Consider the following 16107-nt stretch of genomic DNA (forward strand, 5'->3'; position numbering starts at 1 on the left):
CACCTCAATGGCCCAGAATGAGGCAATGTAGGCAAATACTGTGTTCACAAGGTACTTGGATTCTTTGGTTTTTTCTTTCTTTCTTCTTTCTTTCTTTCTTTCTTTCTTTCTTCTTTCTTTTTTTTTTTAAGATTTTATTTATTTATTTGAGAGAGAGAATGAGAGACAGAGAGCACGAGAGGGAAGAGGGTCAGAGGGAGAAGCAGACCCCCCGCTGAGCAGGGAGCCCGATGCGGGACTCGATCCAGGGACTCCAGGATCATAACCTGAGCCAAAGGCAGTCGCTTAACCAACTGAGCCACCCAGGCACCCTCTTTCTTTCTTTCTTTCTCTTCCTTCCTTCCTTCCTGTACACACATACACAATAACAATTTGAGCAAAGAGATGTTTAAAAAGTGGTATTGGGAGAATCAAGACCAGAGGCTGAACTCGGGATCTGACAAGATTTCCGGGCTGCCCCACAGGATTATCGAGGAAACCCAGCATTTGCTGGCAGAACCAGTTCCTGACATTAAAGCAGAACCAGTTGAGAGCAAGGCCTATTATTTTCATGTGGTCATTGCTGGCCCCCAGGATTTCACTTTGAGGGAGGGACTTTTAAGCTTGAACTATTCCTACCAGAAGAATACCCGATGGCAACCCCTAAAGTACGTTTCGTGACCAAAATTTATCATCCTAATGTAGACAAGTTGGGAAGAATATGTTTAGAAATTTTGAAAGATAAGTGGTCCCCAGCACTGCAGATCCACACAGTTCTGCTGTCGATCCAGACTTTTTTAAGTGCTCCCAATCCAGATGATCCATTAGCAAATGATGGAGAGGAGCAGTAGAAGACCAATGAAGGCCAAGCCATAGAGCTAGAGCATGGACTAGGCTATATGCCATGAATAATATTTAAAATCGATCTGATCATCAAGTGTGCATCACTTCTCCTGGTTGGCCAAGAGTTCCTCCTTTTTTGTTTGCATTTAATGGACACAGTCTTAGAAACATTACAGAATAAAAGCCCAGATATCTTCGGTTCTTTGGTGATTAAATGCACATTAGCAAATCTATGTCTTGTCCTGATTCACTGTTGTAAAGCACGAGAGAAGCTAGAAGTACCATCTGGATTGTTGTGAAACCTTTAAAAGCAGTGGCCCTTCTCTGCTTTTATTCACTTCCCTCATCGTGGTTTAGGTATAAAGCACTGTGCATGAAGGTAGTTGTCAGGGTTAGATGCAGGGGTGCGGGCGTTTTTTTAATTTTTTTTTTTTTTGCAGCAGAGAGGTAGTTTTATTTTAATTTTATGGGCTCCTTTCCCCCCTTTTATGGTGATCTAATTGCATTGGTTAAAAGTAGTGAACCAGTTCTTTAGAATATGTTCTCTAGCCAAGTCTAACTTTATTTAGTTGCTGCACATGGACAAACTTGATTGTTTGAACCCAAATGGGAATGTTAAACAAACATCACAGCCCTCACTAATAATATTGTGACTGTGTAGAATCCTTCCTTCAAGAAAAAGCTTGTGACCATTTTGTACGGCTTATCTGGAAACTTCTATAAATCTTGTGTTTTAGTAAAATATTTTTTGTTATTCTAAAAAAAATAAAAATAAAAAGTAGTATTGGATTATGACAGAAAGCATAAAGTAAGAATCACTCAGGTCATGTTGATATAAATACAGGCTTAAAGAAAAAAGGAAGGAAGGAAGAGGGAGAGACGGCATAACTTTATATCGTTTGTGCTCATTTGCATTTGGCCTTATCAATTTAAATTTATACATTTTATAGGAATATATATGCTTGTTACAATTTTTTTTTGTATTCTCACTTTTTTTTTTTTAAAGATTTTATTTATTTATTTGCCAGAGAGAGACACAGCGAGAGAGGGAACACAAGCAGGGGGAGGGGAGAGGGAGAAGCAGGCTCCCCGCAGAGCAGGGAGCCCGATGCGGGACTCGATCCCAGGACCCTGGGATCATGACCTGAGCTGAAGGCAGTCGCTTAACCAACTGAGCCACCCAGGCGCCCTGTATTCTCACTTTTTTTGGTCATTAGGTTTTGGAATTGAATTAAATTTTCTTTCTTTTTTTTTTTTTTTTTTTCTGGAGCATTGTGTGATCTCCTTGGTAATGGAACAAGGGTGATACATTTCTGAATTCTTGAACGTCTACAAATCTCCTTCTTCTGCCCTCGCATCTGAACGGCATGTTTCTGTCTACGGCTCCCAGATCACAGCCCTTGTCTACCAGAAGTCTGCACATGAGACGTTTGCTGTTAGCCTAGATTCTCTCATTTTGCAAGTACTGTTTTCTCTGTCTGAAACATTGTATTTTCTCCATTCTCGGGGTTCAGAAATTTCAGTGATGTATGGCCAGATAGAAGTCTGTTCTCATTAAGTTTGCCTGGGAATTGGCAAGCACCTTCTGACAGAAAACATTTTCTCTTCAGCTTAGGGAGATTTTCTTCTATATTTATACAAGCATGAATTTTTCCCCCTCTAGTGCTTTTTCTCCCTCAGAAACTCTATTATTCACATAATAAATCTCCAGGCAAGACCCATTCTTATCTCTTCCTTCATATTTTCTATTTCTTTGTGTTTTGTTCAATGGGCTCTGCTCTTTTTTTCCATTTCTTTTCCCAATCCCAGTTCGGCTCTCGGCAGTAACCACTGTACTTCTCATGTCTGCTGACTTTTTAAATCCATAAATCGTATTTTGAAGTTCCGAAAGTCTTCTTTTTGCTCCAATTAAATCCCCAGAGAGTTATTTTTATGTATTTATTAAAATGTCCTCCTGTCATGTGTGCTGATTCTACCTCAACCGAAGCCCCCTGTTCTCAACCAGCCTGCCCATTCTTCCTCACTCACCACCTGCTAATGGGCTGGGGGGGGTCCCTCAGCCCCCACCAAAGTGAGGCTGTGGAAAGCCATGGCAAGTGGTGAACCGGCAGGACATTGTGGCAAATTAGTTTGATAGTGGGTGGGAGAGCTTGTTGTTTTGGGAACGGGGAAGCCATGCACATTGGGCGGAAGTGTTATAGGGAAAGTCTCTTCTGGAGGTGGATGGGGAGCAGTTCGTTCCTTATGTGGCTCAGCTCAGGTTCTGCAGTCTTCCCCAGGACCACATGCAGCAAACACACAGAGTGCCAGAAAGATCCACTGGAGTCTCTCAGTTGGGCTTCCTCAGACCACCTCAGCATCTGCAGTCTGTGTCCTGAAGCCTCTCTGTGGGAGACGCAAAGCTTTCTGCTTTCCACCAAGCATGTCCAAAGTCAGTCTCTGCACCTGTCCAGCGCCTGGAGAATGTAATCCTCAGATGCACTCAAGAACCCCTTGAGGGACCTATGCATGTCCAGCAGCAGAAGCAGCCTTACTTGGGAGTTAGTTAGAAATGCAGACTCCCATGCCCTCCTCAGATCTACTGAAAAGGAATGCACATACTAACAAGATCCCTAGATCATTTGTCCATATTTTAAAGTATAAAAGAATCATGCCCTGGGCCACTGCCCCCAGCCATGGACACCTGCTGGCGCATCATAGTCATCTTGGTTGTTGGGTGGCCTTGGAAAGGAGGTCGGAGTCTGGAGGGTCCAGAAATGTACACTTAACCTGACATTTTGTCAGAATTCCATCCACATAGGTTTTCAAGAGTGTTTTTAGATGTTTGTAACAATCTGGTTTTCAATTCATAGAATGTTGAAGTTTAGAAAGATCTGGAAGAGAATCGGTTTTCCATCATCTGATTTTATATGTGAAGTCCAAAGAGGCGCCAAAGTTTAATAAACGTCTTCGAGCAAATCAGCAGCAGGGCAAGGGGAAGAATTCAGGTCTCTTCATTTCTAGACCATGGCTTTCTTTCCCCACTTCACCACCCAGATCTTCCTGGGCAGTAATTTTTATCAATGTTCTATCAACGAATGAGTATGATCTTCAAATATTATCAGGACACACCTAAACTAGAACCAAATCAAGACCACAAAACCCATCACCACCACCACCACCACCACCACCACCACCACCACCACCACAAAAGATAAAAAAGAAAAGAAGGAAAGAAAGAAGGAGGAGGAGAAAGAAAAAAAAAAATCCGGTAAATGAAATAACAAGCCGCACTTCCAAAAGTCTAATACAATCAGACAGCTCTATCTTTCTCTTAGTCACGATCTTGCAGTATCTGGTAAAAAGAAACAGAGAAAGAAAATTTCTGATACAGTAGGATCTGTATTCCATGGAATATAAGACTGCTTGTGGCCACGTCGGAGAGCAGCCTGCTGCGGGGACATGAACAGCAACCAAGCATGCGGGTGCCGAGCACAGACACTGAATGCAAACCTCTGAGAAGGGCACCTGGGAGGTGCCCCCGGGGCCAGAGCTGGGGTGCGGCCAGGGGACTAAGGGGGGGGGGTGACGTGAGAGGGAGAACCAGGTAGAATAGGTGGAATTATTTGACCTGATGAATACCTGATGGAACCAACAAGGCAACTGTTATTAGGGTATAGAGGAAATTCACTAACAAATGCTTTTCTTCTTCTTTTTTAAGATTTTATTTATGTCAGAGATAGAGTGTGAGAGAGCATGGGGGGGGCGAGGAGCAGAGGGAGAGGGAGAAGCAGGCTCCCCACTGAGCAAGGAGCCCCATGAGGGTCTTGATCCCAGGACCCCAGGATCATGACCACAGCAGAAGGCAGATGCTTAGCCAACTGAGCCACCCAGGCACCCACGAATGCTCTTCTTGTTAGAAACTTAATATGTAAATAGAACATGCTGGCATGGACACTGCCCCCAAACATTCGGCTGCAGCTCTGAAGTCTTGCTGTATCTGTACCTTTTGTGGTCCCTGCTTGTGATGATTCCATGCTGACATTTGCCAGTATTTTTAAGATAAAGACTAATAATGCTATAAAGGAAATGCCAGTACGGGACTTACTATTTCTTCCTGCTCTACAACTCCAAGATCTTTTACTCTCTGCGTTTTAGGTTGAGTGCCCCTGGGCATGCTCTTTGGAGAAACATGGCAAGAGTTAGGATGACTCATTTTTACTGGTGACAATAACATTGGAATGACTCTTTAGAAATGGAAAGTGCGGTGTTTTAAATGGAAATAATCCAACGACACAGATTTGGGCAAGGAGTGAAGTCAAATGCATCCATGGAATGGAGACTCCTCCAAGAAACATGGTTAAAGCCATTGGTGGAGAAGCAGGTGGCCGTTTTCAAAATGTCTCATGTCACACCAGATTATATTAGCAATCTGTTAATTGGATGGCCCAGATGGACACCTGCAAGGGAGGCTGGGAAAAGGTGATTCTCTGGTATTTATACTCCAACAGATGGGTGCTTCCAACATGCTTCAGCTTGCCGTTGCTGCCAAATCAACGGCTAGGGAAATTAACACAGATCTGACTTGCTACATAAATGATCCTCTGTAGCATGTTTCTTTTTTCTTTCAAATGGCTGCTTAAATTTCACCTCTTTCATGAAATCTTTCCAGACTAATATCTCTTGGCACATCATCATTCAACATTTATTCCTTTTGGCTGTTTGAGACTTACATGGACACCCACACGGTTCTCTGCTACCCAGCTTGGCAGAGTATAAGGTATTGGTGAATCAGCTCACTGACGCAGATTCATGATGCTTAAACATATACAAATTAGCAAATCCCACAGTTAGAAGATAAAATGCTTGTAACATCAAATTAATAACTTTAGTATCAATCATTGGTATAAAGCTTTGTAGCAATATGCCCCATCATTTTATTATTAATTGTAATCATAATAAGAACCACAAGGGCCGATCCGGCCACAGTTTTGGTCGGGAAATGTCTGTGGGGGCTGCAGTGAGTAGTGGGGCCCAGGTGAGCGCCCCAGGCATTCCTATTTGACAGGCTGAGGCCAGACCAAAACATTGGTTTAACATCTGCAAGTAGATCAATATAATATATCGTATTAGTAGAAAACAGGATAAAAACCACATGATCATCTCAATAGACTCAAAAAAAGCACTTGACAAAATCTAACTCCTTTCATGATAAAAATACTGAACAAACCAGGAATAGAAGGAACTTTCTCAACCTGTTAAAGGGCGTCTATAAAAAAACCCATAGTGAACATCTTATATAATGGAGAAAGTCTGAATGCTTTCCCTCAAGATTGGGAATGTTGCTGGCTCAAGATTGGGAATGTTGCTGGCTCAAAATTCAAAGTCCCAGGGGAGATGAATCAGCCATGTTTGGGTTACATGCCTGCTCCCTTACCCTACTGGAGAGGACAGAGAAAGAATCTGACCCTGGCCATTAGGGGGAGGCAGGGGCTAGGCTCCCACCAAGATGCCCCCACAGCAGGGAGGAGGTAATTCCACAAAGCAATTTAGGTGCTCTTAAGAAGGTGCCCAGATCCCAAGGGGCCAAAAAATCAGCAAAGTGTTGCTGTATGGTAATATTCAGGTCTACTCACTCCAAGTTCTTTGCCATGTCACTACATTTCAGTATATCTTTGATAGTTCAAAAGATTTTTTGAGATCTTAATTATGAACTTCAATGTTATTAAAGAATCTATGGCCAATGGATTTTGAAATAAAGGTTGTTGTCCATCCTTGCCTCCAGACCATTCCTCTCCTGGCAGATTCCATGTCTGGTGACTCTACCCTTCTCCAAGGGGCCAGGGAGAGGGAATCCAGCAGTATGGATATGGTTTCTTACTTCCAGTTGCTGGACCATGGCTCCATCCGGGTAGAACTTCTAGAATGGCTATACCTGCAACCTGTTCACCACCTCGTCCCCTCCCCACTGGATCTCCTCTTTACCTCTTGAAGGCTCAACCTGGGTCTAGTTTGAATCTTTGTACTCCTATGTGGATGTCCAAAGTTTTCTTCAGCTTAGCTCATCAGGCACCTCATGCTCTAGGATCCGCCTAGACAGTCCAGCTTCCTCGCCTGCTACCACCTCATGAGAACCCTTCACTCCAGCAATCCTCAATTAATGGGAATTTCTTAGAACATGCCTCCGTGTCTTCATATATTCTACCCTGTCTGCCTGGAATGTTCTTTACACAGATAACACGTCTTTCAAAAATTAGCTCAACATCATGACCTCTCTGAAGCCTGTCCTGATTGTGCATCTCCCAGGCCAACCCCTGTCTCCTCTTTGTCCATAACATACCTCTGTGCTCCTGCTGTTACATTTATCCTACTGTCCTGTCCTATTGCATCACTGGTGTGCTAGGCTGTTATCACTGCTGTAAACTGTAGGACACATATCTTAAATTATTTTGAATCTTCAGTGCTTGGTGCTCCATAAAATTCTGTAAGAGCCTACTGCATAGAGTGCAGAGTTTCACTTCCTGACATTTTTTTTTTCTTTAAATCAACCAGAGCTGAGAGGGAGGGCTGTTTTATTAATATTAATCAACTAAATTCATAAAGCACTTTAGTTTTCATAAAACAGCCTGTATTTTCTAGATCGGATCAGAAGGCTGAGGCATTAAATTAAAAAATCAAAAATAAGAAAAAAACCCTTAACAGCAGAACAATCATTAAGAGCAGTTCAACTTGGTTCAACATTTATCATGTATATCGTGTAGGCAGGACAGTGGTTACTGAGATATCGCTTCATTTTCACTAGACATGGAACTTCAGAAAAAAAGTAAAAATATAAAATTTCAGAATACCTGCATGATAGATCCCAATTGTGAGAGTTCAGCATTGCAGATTATATTACATAATTTTTCTGTCTTGTTTTCCTCATATGGGTTGAAATTTTGGGGCATAACCATAAATGCAAATCTCCTGTTAAAATATGTATAAAAATAGGAGAACTAATATAAGATTTTTCTAGACAGAATCTTGAACATGCCAAAAAATTACCTAATAGAACTCTAGAGGCCCAGGGGTTGGAGTCTAGATTTTGGTTTTATATATGGTTCAAATTTAGGATGACATTCATTCAAATTTCATGACACTGATGGATTAGTCAGGGTTCTCCCAAGAAACAGAACCAATAGGATATATAAAGAGAGACATTGATATAGATATATAGATAAGAGATTTATTATGGGAATTGGCTCACATGATTATAGGGGTTTATATATACCACGATATGCCATCTGAAAGCGGGTGAATCGGGAAGCCAGGGGGACTGGTGGTAAGTCCTGGAGTCCAAAGGCTGGAAAACCAGGAGCTCTGATGTTGGAACACAGGAGAAGACGGATGTCCCAGGTCAAGACGAAAGAGAGAATTCACAACTTCCTCCATGTTTTTGTTCTTATCGGGGTCCTCAATGGATTGGATGATGCACACTGGCGACGGTGGATCTTCTTTACTCAGTGTAGTGATTCAAATGCTAATCTCTTCCAGAAACATTCTCACAGACATGCCCCCAAAAATAATGTTTTACCAGCTACCTGGGCATCGCTTAGCCTCTCAAGCTGACACATAAAATTAACTATCATGACCGGTTCAGTTAGCCCCTGTAGATGATTGCAGGATGTGTCTTGTTGGGCCACACCAAAAGCCAGTTAAGCATTTGACCACCAGGTTCTGGAGCATTGTTATAGAAGGACGCTGTCTTCAGCAGAGAACAGAACAGTTGGGTCCTCTCCTTTAGAAGTTATTCACCCACACAACTATCATAGATTTTTCACTTATACCAAAAATGTGCTAGATGGTGGAGCTCAAAGATGATTAAGAAACTTCTAGAATGGCTATACCTGCAAACTGTTCACCACCTTGTCCCCTCCCCACTGGATCTCCTCTTTACCTCTTGAAGGCTCAACCTGGGTCTAGTTTGAATCTTTGTACTCCTATGTGGATGTCCAAAGTTTTCTTCAGCTTAGCTCATCAGGCACCTCATGCTCTAGGATCCGCCTAGACAGTCCAGCTTCCTCGCCTGCTACCACCTAATATTAATATTCTAATATTAATAGAAATTCTAATATTAATAGAAATTCTAATATTAATAAAATTCTAATATTAATAGAAATATTATAATATTATAATATGTAATATATTATATTTAGCATATATTTAATATTAATAAACATCGGTCTATTCAGGGCACCTGGGTGGCTCAGTTGGTTAAGCATCTGCCTTCAGCTCAGGTCATGATTCCGGGGCCCTGGGATCGAGTCCCACATCAGGCTCCCTGGTCAGAGGGGAGCCTGCTTCTCCCTCTCCCTCTGTTGCTCTGCCTACTTGTGATCTCTCTCTCTGTCAAATAATAAACAAAATCTTAAAAAAAATTAAAATAAAGAAATTAAGGTCTTTATATCTAGAAACATATGTATCTTTGTGTTAATATTATTAAATTAATTTAATTAAATTAATAAAGTAAATATTATAATATACTATTTTAATATTAATAGAAATATAATAATATTATAATATGTGATATATTTAGCATATATTTAATATTAATAAAATCTGGTAAGTTTTTATAGTTTCAGTCTATGTCCTATATCTTCTTTTATTCTAAGTATTTTATAGATTTTGTTATTTTTAATTTTTTTTTTTGCATTTCCATTTCCTCTGCTTTTTTGCTTTCAGAGAAGGTACTGTTATATTGTTTTCACCCATGTTAGCAAATTCTCTGACTAATTTTAGTTTAACTTAGGGTTTATTAAGTTTTCTGGATATAGCAGCATTGGTAAATAAAATATTTTCTTTCTTTTATAATACATTTTATTTATACTGTCTATTATGTTTCCCTGTCTTATAGGAATGGCTGCTGAATTTTATCAACGCTTTTGAGCATGTATTTACAAATCATATGGATAATATAACATTAACCCTTTAATTTTTGAGTTAATTAATTAAAGATTTCCTAATGATAAATGAACTTTGCCTTACTAAAATAAACCATACTTGTTATTCAGTATTGTTTTTTAAACTACTTGATACAATTTACTTTTACTGTGTTTAGACTTTTTGCCTCCATTTTCATATATAATATGTCTGTTATGAAGTATTAAAATTATATTAATTTCATAAGATAAAGTGGAGTTATTTGCAAAATTTTCTCTGATCAGTAATAGTTTTAATAGCTTCCAAATTATCTTTCCTTTAAAAGTGAACTAGATCTCAGGCAAAAAAAAAAAAAAATCTCACCTGAGCCTAACACTTAAAAAGAAAAAAAAGCATCTATTGAGCTATAGTTTACAATAAAATGCCCTCATTTTAAGAGGATAGTCTAGTGAGTTTTAGCAAATGAACACACCTGTGCAACCACCATCCCATGCGAGATCATCTCTGAAAGTTTCCTTTTATACCTTTTTAGTCCTGGTCACCCGCCCCAGACAAGCATGGTCTGATTTCCATTCTGTTGCTTAGTTTTGCCTGTTCTAGACTTCTATATAAATGGATTCATACAATATGTACTCTTCTGTGTTTGTCCTTTTTACTTAACACGATGGTTTTGAGAATTATCCAAGTTGTTGAACCTATCAGTAGTTTGTTCTTTTTTATTGCTGAATAATATTCTATTGTATGGATATACCTCACACACTGTTGGCCCACTGTCGATAAATATCTGCATTAGTACGATTAGGGGCTAGAGTGAATAAAGTTGCTATAAAATTCACGTAAAAGTCTATTTTTGAACACATGCTTTCATTTCTCTTCATTAAACATCCAGGAGAGGAAACACTGGGTCATATATTAAGTAGATGTTTAATTTTATAAGAAACTGCCAAACTGTTTTTCTAAACTGGGTGTTGTATTTTACATCTTACCAGCAATGGATGAGAGTTCCAGTTGCTCCACATCCTGATTTGGTATTATCAAGTTACTGTGTTTTGTTTTGTTTTTTATTTTAGCTTATCTAGGTGCTTATAAAGCTGTGTCTACCCAATTTGTTCTGATTTGTATTTCTCTGACAATTACAAGTATAGAAATCTCTTTATGTATTACTGGCCATTCATATATCTACTTTTGCGAAGTGGCTGTTCCAATCTTTAACCAGCTAAAAATTTTGGTCATTTAGCTTTTTTTAAAAAAATAAGCTCTGGCCAGTTTTATTAAAGAAAACTTTTGCGTGATTTGCTTCTCATCGGTCTGTTCTGGCATGCTTCTAATGATATCAGAGTCACCTGGATCAATGAGAGATGGTGCTCATACCCTGTAGTATTTCCCACAGGTTGGGCCCAATTCAGTATTATTGTCACTGTTAGTGGTAGACACCGGTTCTCGCCAACATCATGTTTCCTCAAGGCTGGGCAGCTGTGGCAAGGATGACCGATTTTGCTTTGCCATGCCTGATCATTTCAGAGTCTGCTCGTACCCCAGCACGTACTTTCCACTTCTCATAATGAGTTGGAGCCTAGAATTATTGAATCCAAAGGCTTTTGTTTTCTTTGTGGCCACCATCTTCCTGCCTTAGGTGAGGGACAGCCCCAACAAGAGCAACTGCCAAGGTGGCTGGGGGCAAGAAAGGGGTCAGCTGGCTTCTTATTGAGTTATAAGAGTTCTTTATATATGGTGGATATGAGACCTTTCTGAGATGGTCCATGGATACCTGTGGGTCTGCAAGGCCAAAACTATTTTCAAAATAATATTTGCCTTTTTTGTTATGTTGACATTTGTACTGATGGTAAACAAACAAACAAACAAACGAACACTAATGGTGGGTAGAACTGCTGCTTCCTTACCATGAATCAAGGCAGTGGTACCAAACTGTACTGTACTGTGGTCAGTATATTCTGCACTGCCACATCCTTGTAGTTTTAAAATATGCCTTTTTTTTTTTTAAGATTTTATTTATTTGACAGAGAGAGACACAGTGAGATAGGGAACACAAGCAGGGGGAGTAGGAGAGGGAGAAGCAGACTCCCCGCTGAACAGGGAGCCCGATATGGGGCTCTCAATACCAGGACCTGGGATCATGACCTGAGCCGAAGGCAGATGCTTAATGACTGAGCCACCCAGGCACCTGCCTTTTTAAAGAACAAAACAAAACAAAACAAAACAAACTTAAGAATGTACTTCATGCGGTAAAAATGATTGATTTTATTAAATTTTAGCCTGGTAGTACATAGCTTTTTTTTTTTTTTTTTGGTAGTACATAGCTTTTTAATATTCCTTGTTACTAAATGGGGAGTTTGCATTAAGCCCATCTGCTGTGTACCAGAGAGGAGGAAACCACCTGTGCTGCCCTCTGAGTTGCAAGCATAACGAGCCCCACTTCTCACAGAATACCGTTTTTATAGGAAAGAATGACTGATAGACATCTGGTTATTCAGACTCGGGTACTTGGCAGACACGACCCTCAAAAATGAATGGTGCATATGTGTCCCTTCAAGGAAAACAACTGGCAGTATCTATTACCAATGATATAATTTGAGCTTTCGAGGAAAATCATAGTTTTTGGAAACTGGAGTCCACCATCATGCGCTTACTAGCTTTCCACCAGTCAAAAACTTTTCTGGTGAGAGCACTAGGGATGTTCACAAAGGTGACTTTTAAAATATTGTAGGATAGAAGGTGTCAACATCTGAAATATCAATGTAACTTAGCGAACCCCTATTTTCCAAATGATCAATGCATGATGTTACAAAGTCATGCATGGGTAAAAGATCCACTCAAAGTACAAAATAGGCTGATGGGTTTTATTTTATTTTAAATATTTTATTTATTTATTTGCGAGAGAGAGAGTGAGAGTGTGTGTGTGTGTGAGCCAGGGGAGTGGCAGAGGGAGAAGGAGAAGCAGACTCCCCGCCGAGCGGGGAGCCTGATGAGGGTCTCGATCCCAGGACCCTGGGGATCACGACCCAAGCCAAAGGCACACGCTTAACTGACTGAGCCACCCACGTGCCCCTAGGCTGATGGATTTTAACAAGAATAGTATGAAATTGATGTGGTTTCGGATTCCACACTGCAGTTAACCTTTCAGAAATGACCACTTCTTAAATTTTGGTCTTCGTATCTATACTAATTTCATAGGATTGACATAACAAACTACCAGCACTAGATGGCTTAGAAGAACAGAAATGTATTGCCTCACAATTCTGGAGGCCATAAGTCTGGAATCAAGGTGTCCATGTTCTCTCTGAAAGCTCAAGCAGAAAAATCCTCCTGGCCTCTTCCATCTTCTGGGAGCTTCAGATGCTCCTCAGCTTGTAGAAGCATAATTCCTATCTCTGTCCCCACCTTCACATGACCTTCTCCTTGTGTTTCTTCACACTGTCTTCCTTCTATATATATCTGCATCCATATTTCTCTTTTATAAGGACACCAGCCATATTGGATTAGGTCCCACTCTAATGCCCTCCTCTGAACTTGAGTAAATCTGCATAGACCCTATTCCAAATAAGGTCACATTCTGAGGTACTGGGAGTTAGGACATCAACACACTTTTTGGGAGGCAGAAAATCAAACCAATAACAGCATCAAAGAATAACTACACTTAACTGGAAAGGCTGTTACTTCTTCTGTAGCCAACACTTCTCTGTGTGAGGCCAGATTTTCTTCATATCCTGCAACCAAAACAACAATAAATCACAATTTACAGGCTCTGGGGATTAGAATGTTACCTTTTTTGGGTGGTAGTGGGACACTATTCTGCTCACCACAGGCTGACAGAGCCGATTGAAAAGGTGAAATCCTAGAGGAGAACATAGGCAGTAACCTCTTTAACATCGCCCACAGCAACTTCTTTCAAGATACATCTCCAAAAGCTAGTGAAACAAAAGCAAAAATGAACTTTTGGGACTTCATCAAGATAAAAAGCTTCTGCACAGCAAAGGAAACAGTCAACAAAACAAAGAGGCAACCCACAGAATGGGAGAAGATGTTTGCAAATGACACTACGGATAAAGGGCTGGTATCCAAGATCTATAAAGAACTTCTCAAACTCAATCCCCAAAAAACAAATAATCAAGTCCAAAAGTGGGCAGAAGATATGAAAAGACACTTCTCTGAAGAAGACATACAAATGGCTAACAGACACATGAAAAAATGTTCATCATCATTAGCCATCAGGGAAATCCAAATCAAAACCACACTGAGATACCACCTTATACCAGTTAGAATGGCAAAAATGCACAGGGGAAGAAACGACAAATGTTGGAGAGGTTGTGGAGAAAGGGGAACCCTCTTTTTTTTTTTTTAAAGATTTTATTTATTTATTTGAGAGAGAGAATGAGACAGAGAGAGAGAGCATGAAATGGGGGAGGATCAGAGGGAGAAGCAGACTCCCCGCCGAGCAGGGAGCCCGATGCGGGACTCGATCCCGGGACTCCAGGATCATGACCTGAGCCGAAGGCAGTCGCTTAACCGACTGAGCCACCCAGGCGCCCCGAAAGGGGAACCCTCTTACACTGTTGGTGGGAATGCAAGTTGGTACAGCCACTTTGGAAAACAGTGTGGAGGTTCCTCAAAAATTTAAAAATAGAGTTACCCTATGACCCAGCAATTGTGCTCCTGGGTATTTACCCCAAAGACACAGATGTAGTGAAAAGAAGGGCCATATGCACCCCAATGTTCATAGCAGCAATGTCCGCAATAGCCAAACTGTGGAAAGAGCCGAGCTGCCCTTCAATAGATGAATGGATAAAGAAGATGTGGTCCATATATACAATGGAATATTACTCAGCCATCAGAAAGGATGAATACCCAACTTTTGCATCAGCGTGGATGGGACTGGAGGAGATTATGCTAAGTGAAATAAGTCAAGCAGAGAAAGTCAATTATCATATGGTTTCACTTATTTGTGGACCATAAGGAATAGCATGGAGGACATTAGGAGAAGGAAGGGAAAAATGGGGGGCGGGAATTGGAGGGAGAGATGAATCATGAGAGACTATGGACTCTGAGAAACAGGGTTCTAGAGGGGAAGGGGGAGGGGGGATTGGTTAGCCCGGTGATGGCTATTAAGGAGGGCACGTACTGCATGGAGCACTGGGTGTTATATGAAAACAATGGATCGTGGATCACCGCATCAAAAACCAATGATGTATTGTATGGTGACTAACATAACATAATAAAATTGAAAAAAAAAAAGAAAAGGTGAAATGTGGGGACAGACCTAGGAGAGGACAACACATGTCACTAAGAATGAGTCAGAATATAAGGATTTAAAGACAAATATAAATGTTACTGAAATTTTTACTTCTATCACTCATGTCTGTGGCTTTTTTCAGCTGGTGTGGGTTATTAAGAGCCGACACTGGCTGTTCATAACAATATAGCTACCATTTGTATCCACATACCACTTCATTTAGCTGAGGCTGAACCCAGGTCTCCCACACTTCAATTTCAGGTACTCACCCCTAGCTTCAATTCCTTTCTGGGAGGAAGACTAGTCTATATTCTTAAAACTCTGAGTTGCTCTACTGTGTCACTGAAGACCATTAAGCATCTGAGATAATCTGTTTCTAAAGCAACAATGTTTCAGCAGAAATCAATATGATATACTAGGAGATTTTTGTTAAAAGTGGAGGGGTCTTTTTAAGTGGCTTATGCAATCAGAGCCTACAACGAATTTAAAGAAAACTTCAGAGCATATGGCATTCTGATATCTTCAAAGGGTGGTTTGATGGGACCAGCAGTGAACATGAAGAGGAGGTATGATTTAAAAGAAAGCTGTTGGAGTACTGGGTTGCAAATAAAATCTAAGAAGGCACTTTGCAATTCAGTTTTCTGTTTCTTTTTTTTTTTTTCTCCTGGTGTTTTATTGCTGCCTTGCACTCCCAAACACTATAAATGTTCCTTGCCAGTTTTACATTCTAAAATTCTAACTTGGTCGTGTTCTCTGCAAGAATGTGACACTCACTTCTCCGGGCGTACTGGAAAGAAGGAATGCCACAGCTTAGCTAAAGAAGGGGATGGAAAGGTGGTCTATGTCTTTGGTAATGTGTCACCTACTCTCATTTTTATCCATAACCTCATCCCCGAATGGCAGCATTTGGATAAAATGACCTTCCGAATCCTTCCAGTCCTAGAAGTCTGCGACCCTCCGGGGATTTCCACCCACCAAATCCATGTCGGTGTCCCATGGTTGATGAGAGCATTCCACTCCTGCAGGGACACAGACTGAAAGAGGAATGGTGTTTTTCAGGGCTTTGGTGCTTTTCAGGGCTCACACCTCAGAGCCATCAGCACAGACCCAGGTCAGGAGGGCCTGCTTCTGCCAAGGTG

At 40.7% G+C, this 16107-nt stretch overlaps 1 pseudogene; it reads left to right on the forward strand.

The window, feature by feature from the left end:
* The first annotated feature begins 384 nt into the window (after positions 1-384).
* On the forward strand, positions 385-1103 carry LOC118009793 (annotated as a pseudogene).
* The last annotated feature ends 15004 nt before the right edge of the window (positions 1104-16107 follow it).

This window comes from Mirounga leonina, unplaced genomic scaffold (genome assembly GCF_011800145.1).
Source record: "Mirounga leonina isolate KUSES-001 unplaced genomic scaffold, KU_Mleo_1.0 Mir_128, whole genome shotgun sequence".
Classification (NCBI taxonomy): Eukaryota; Metazoa; Chordata; class Mammalia; order Carnivora; family Phocidae; genus Mirounga; species Mirounga leonina.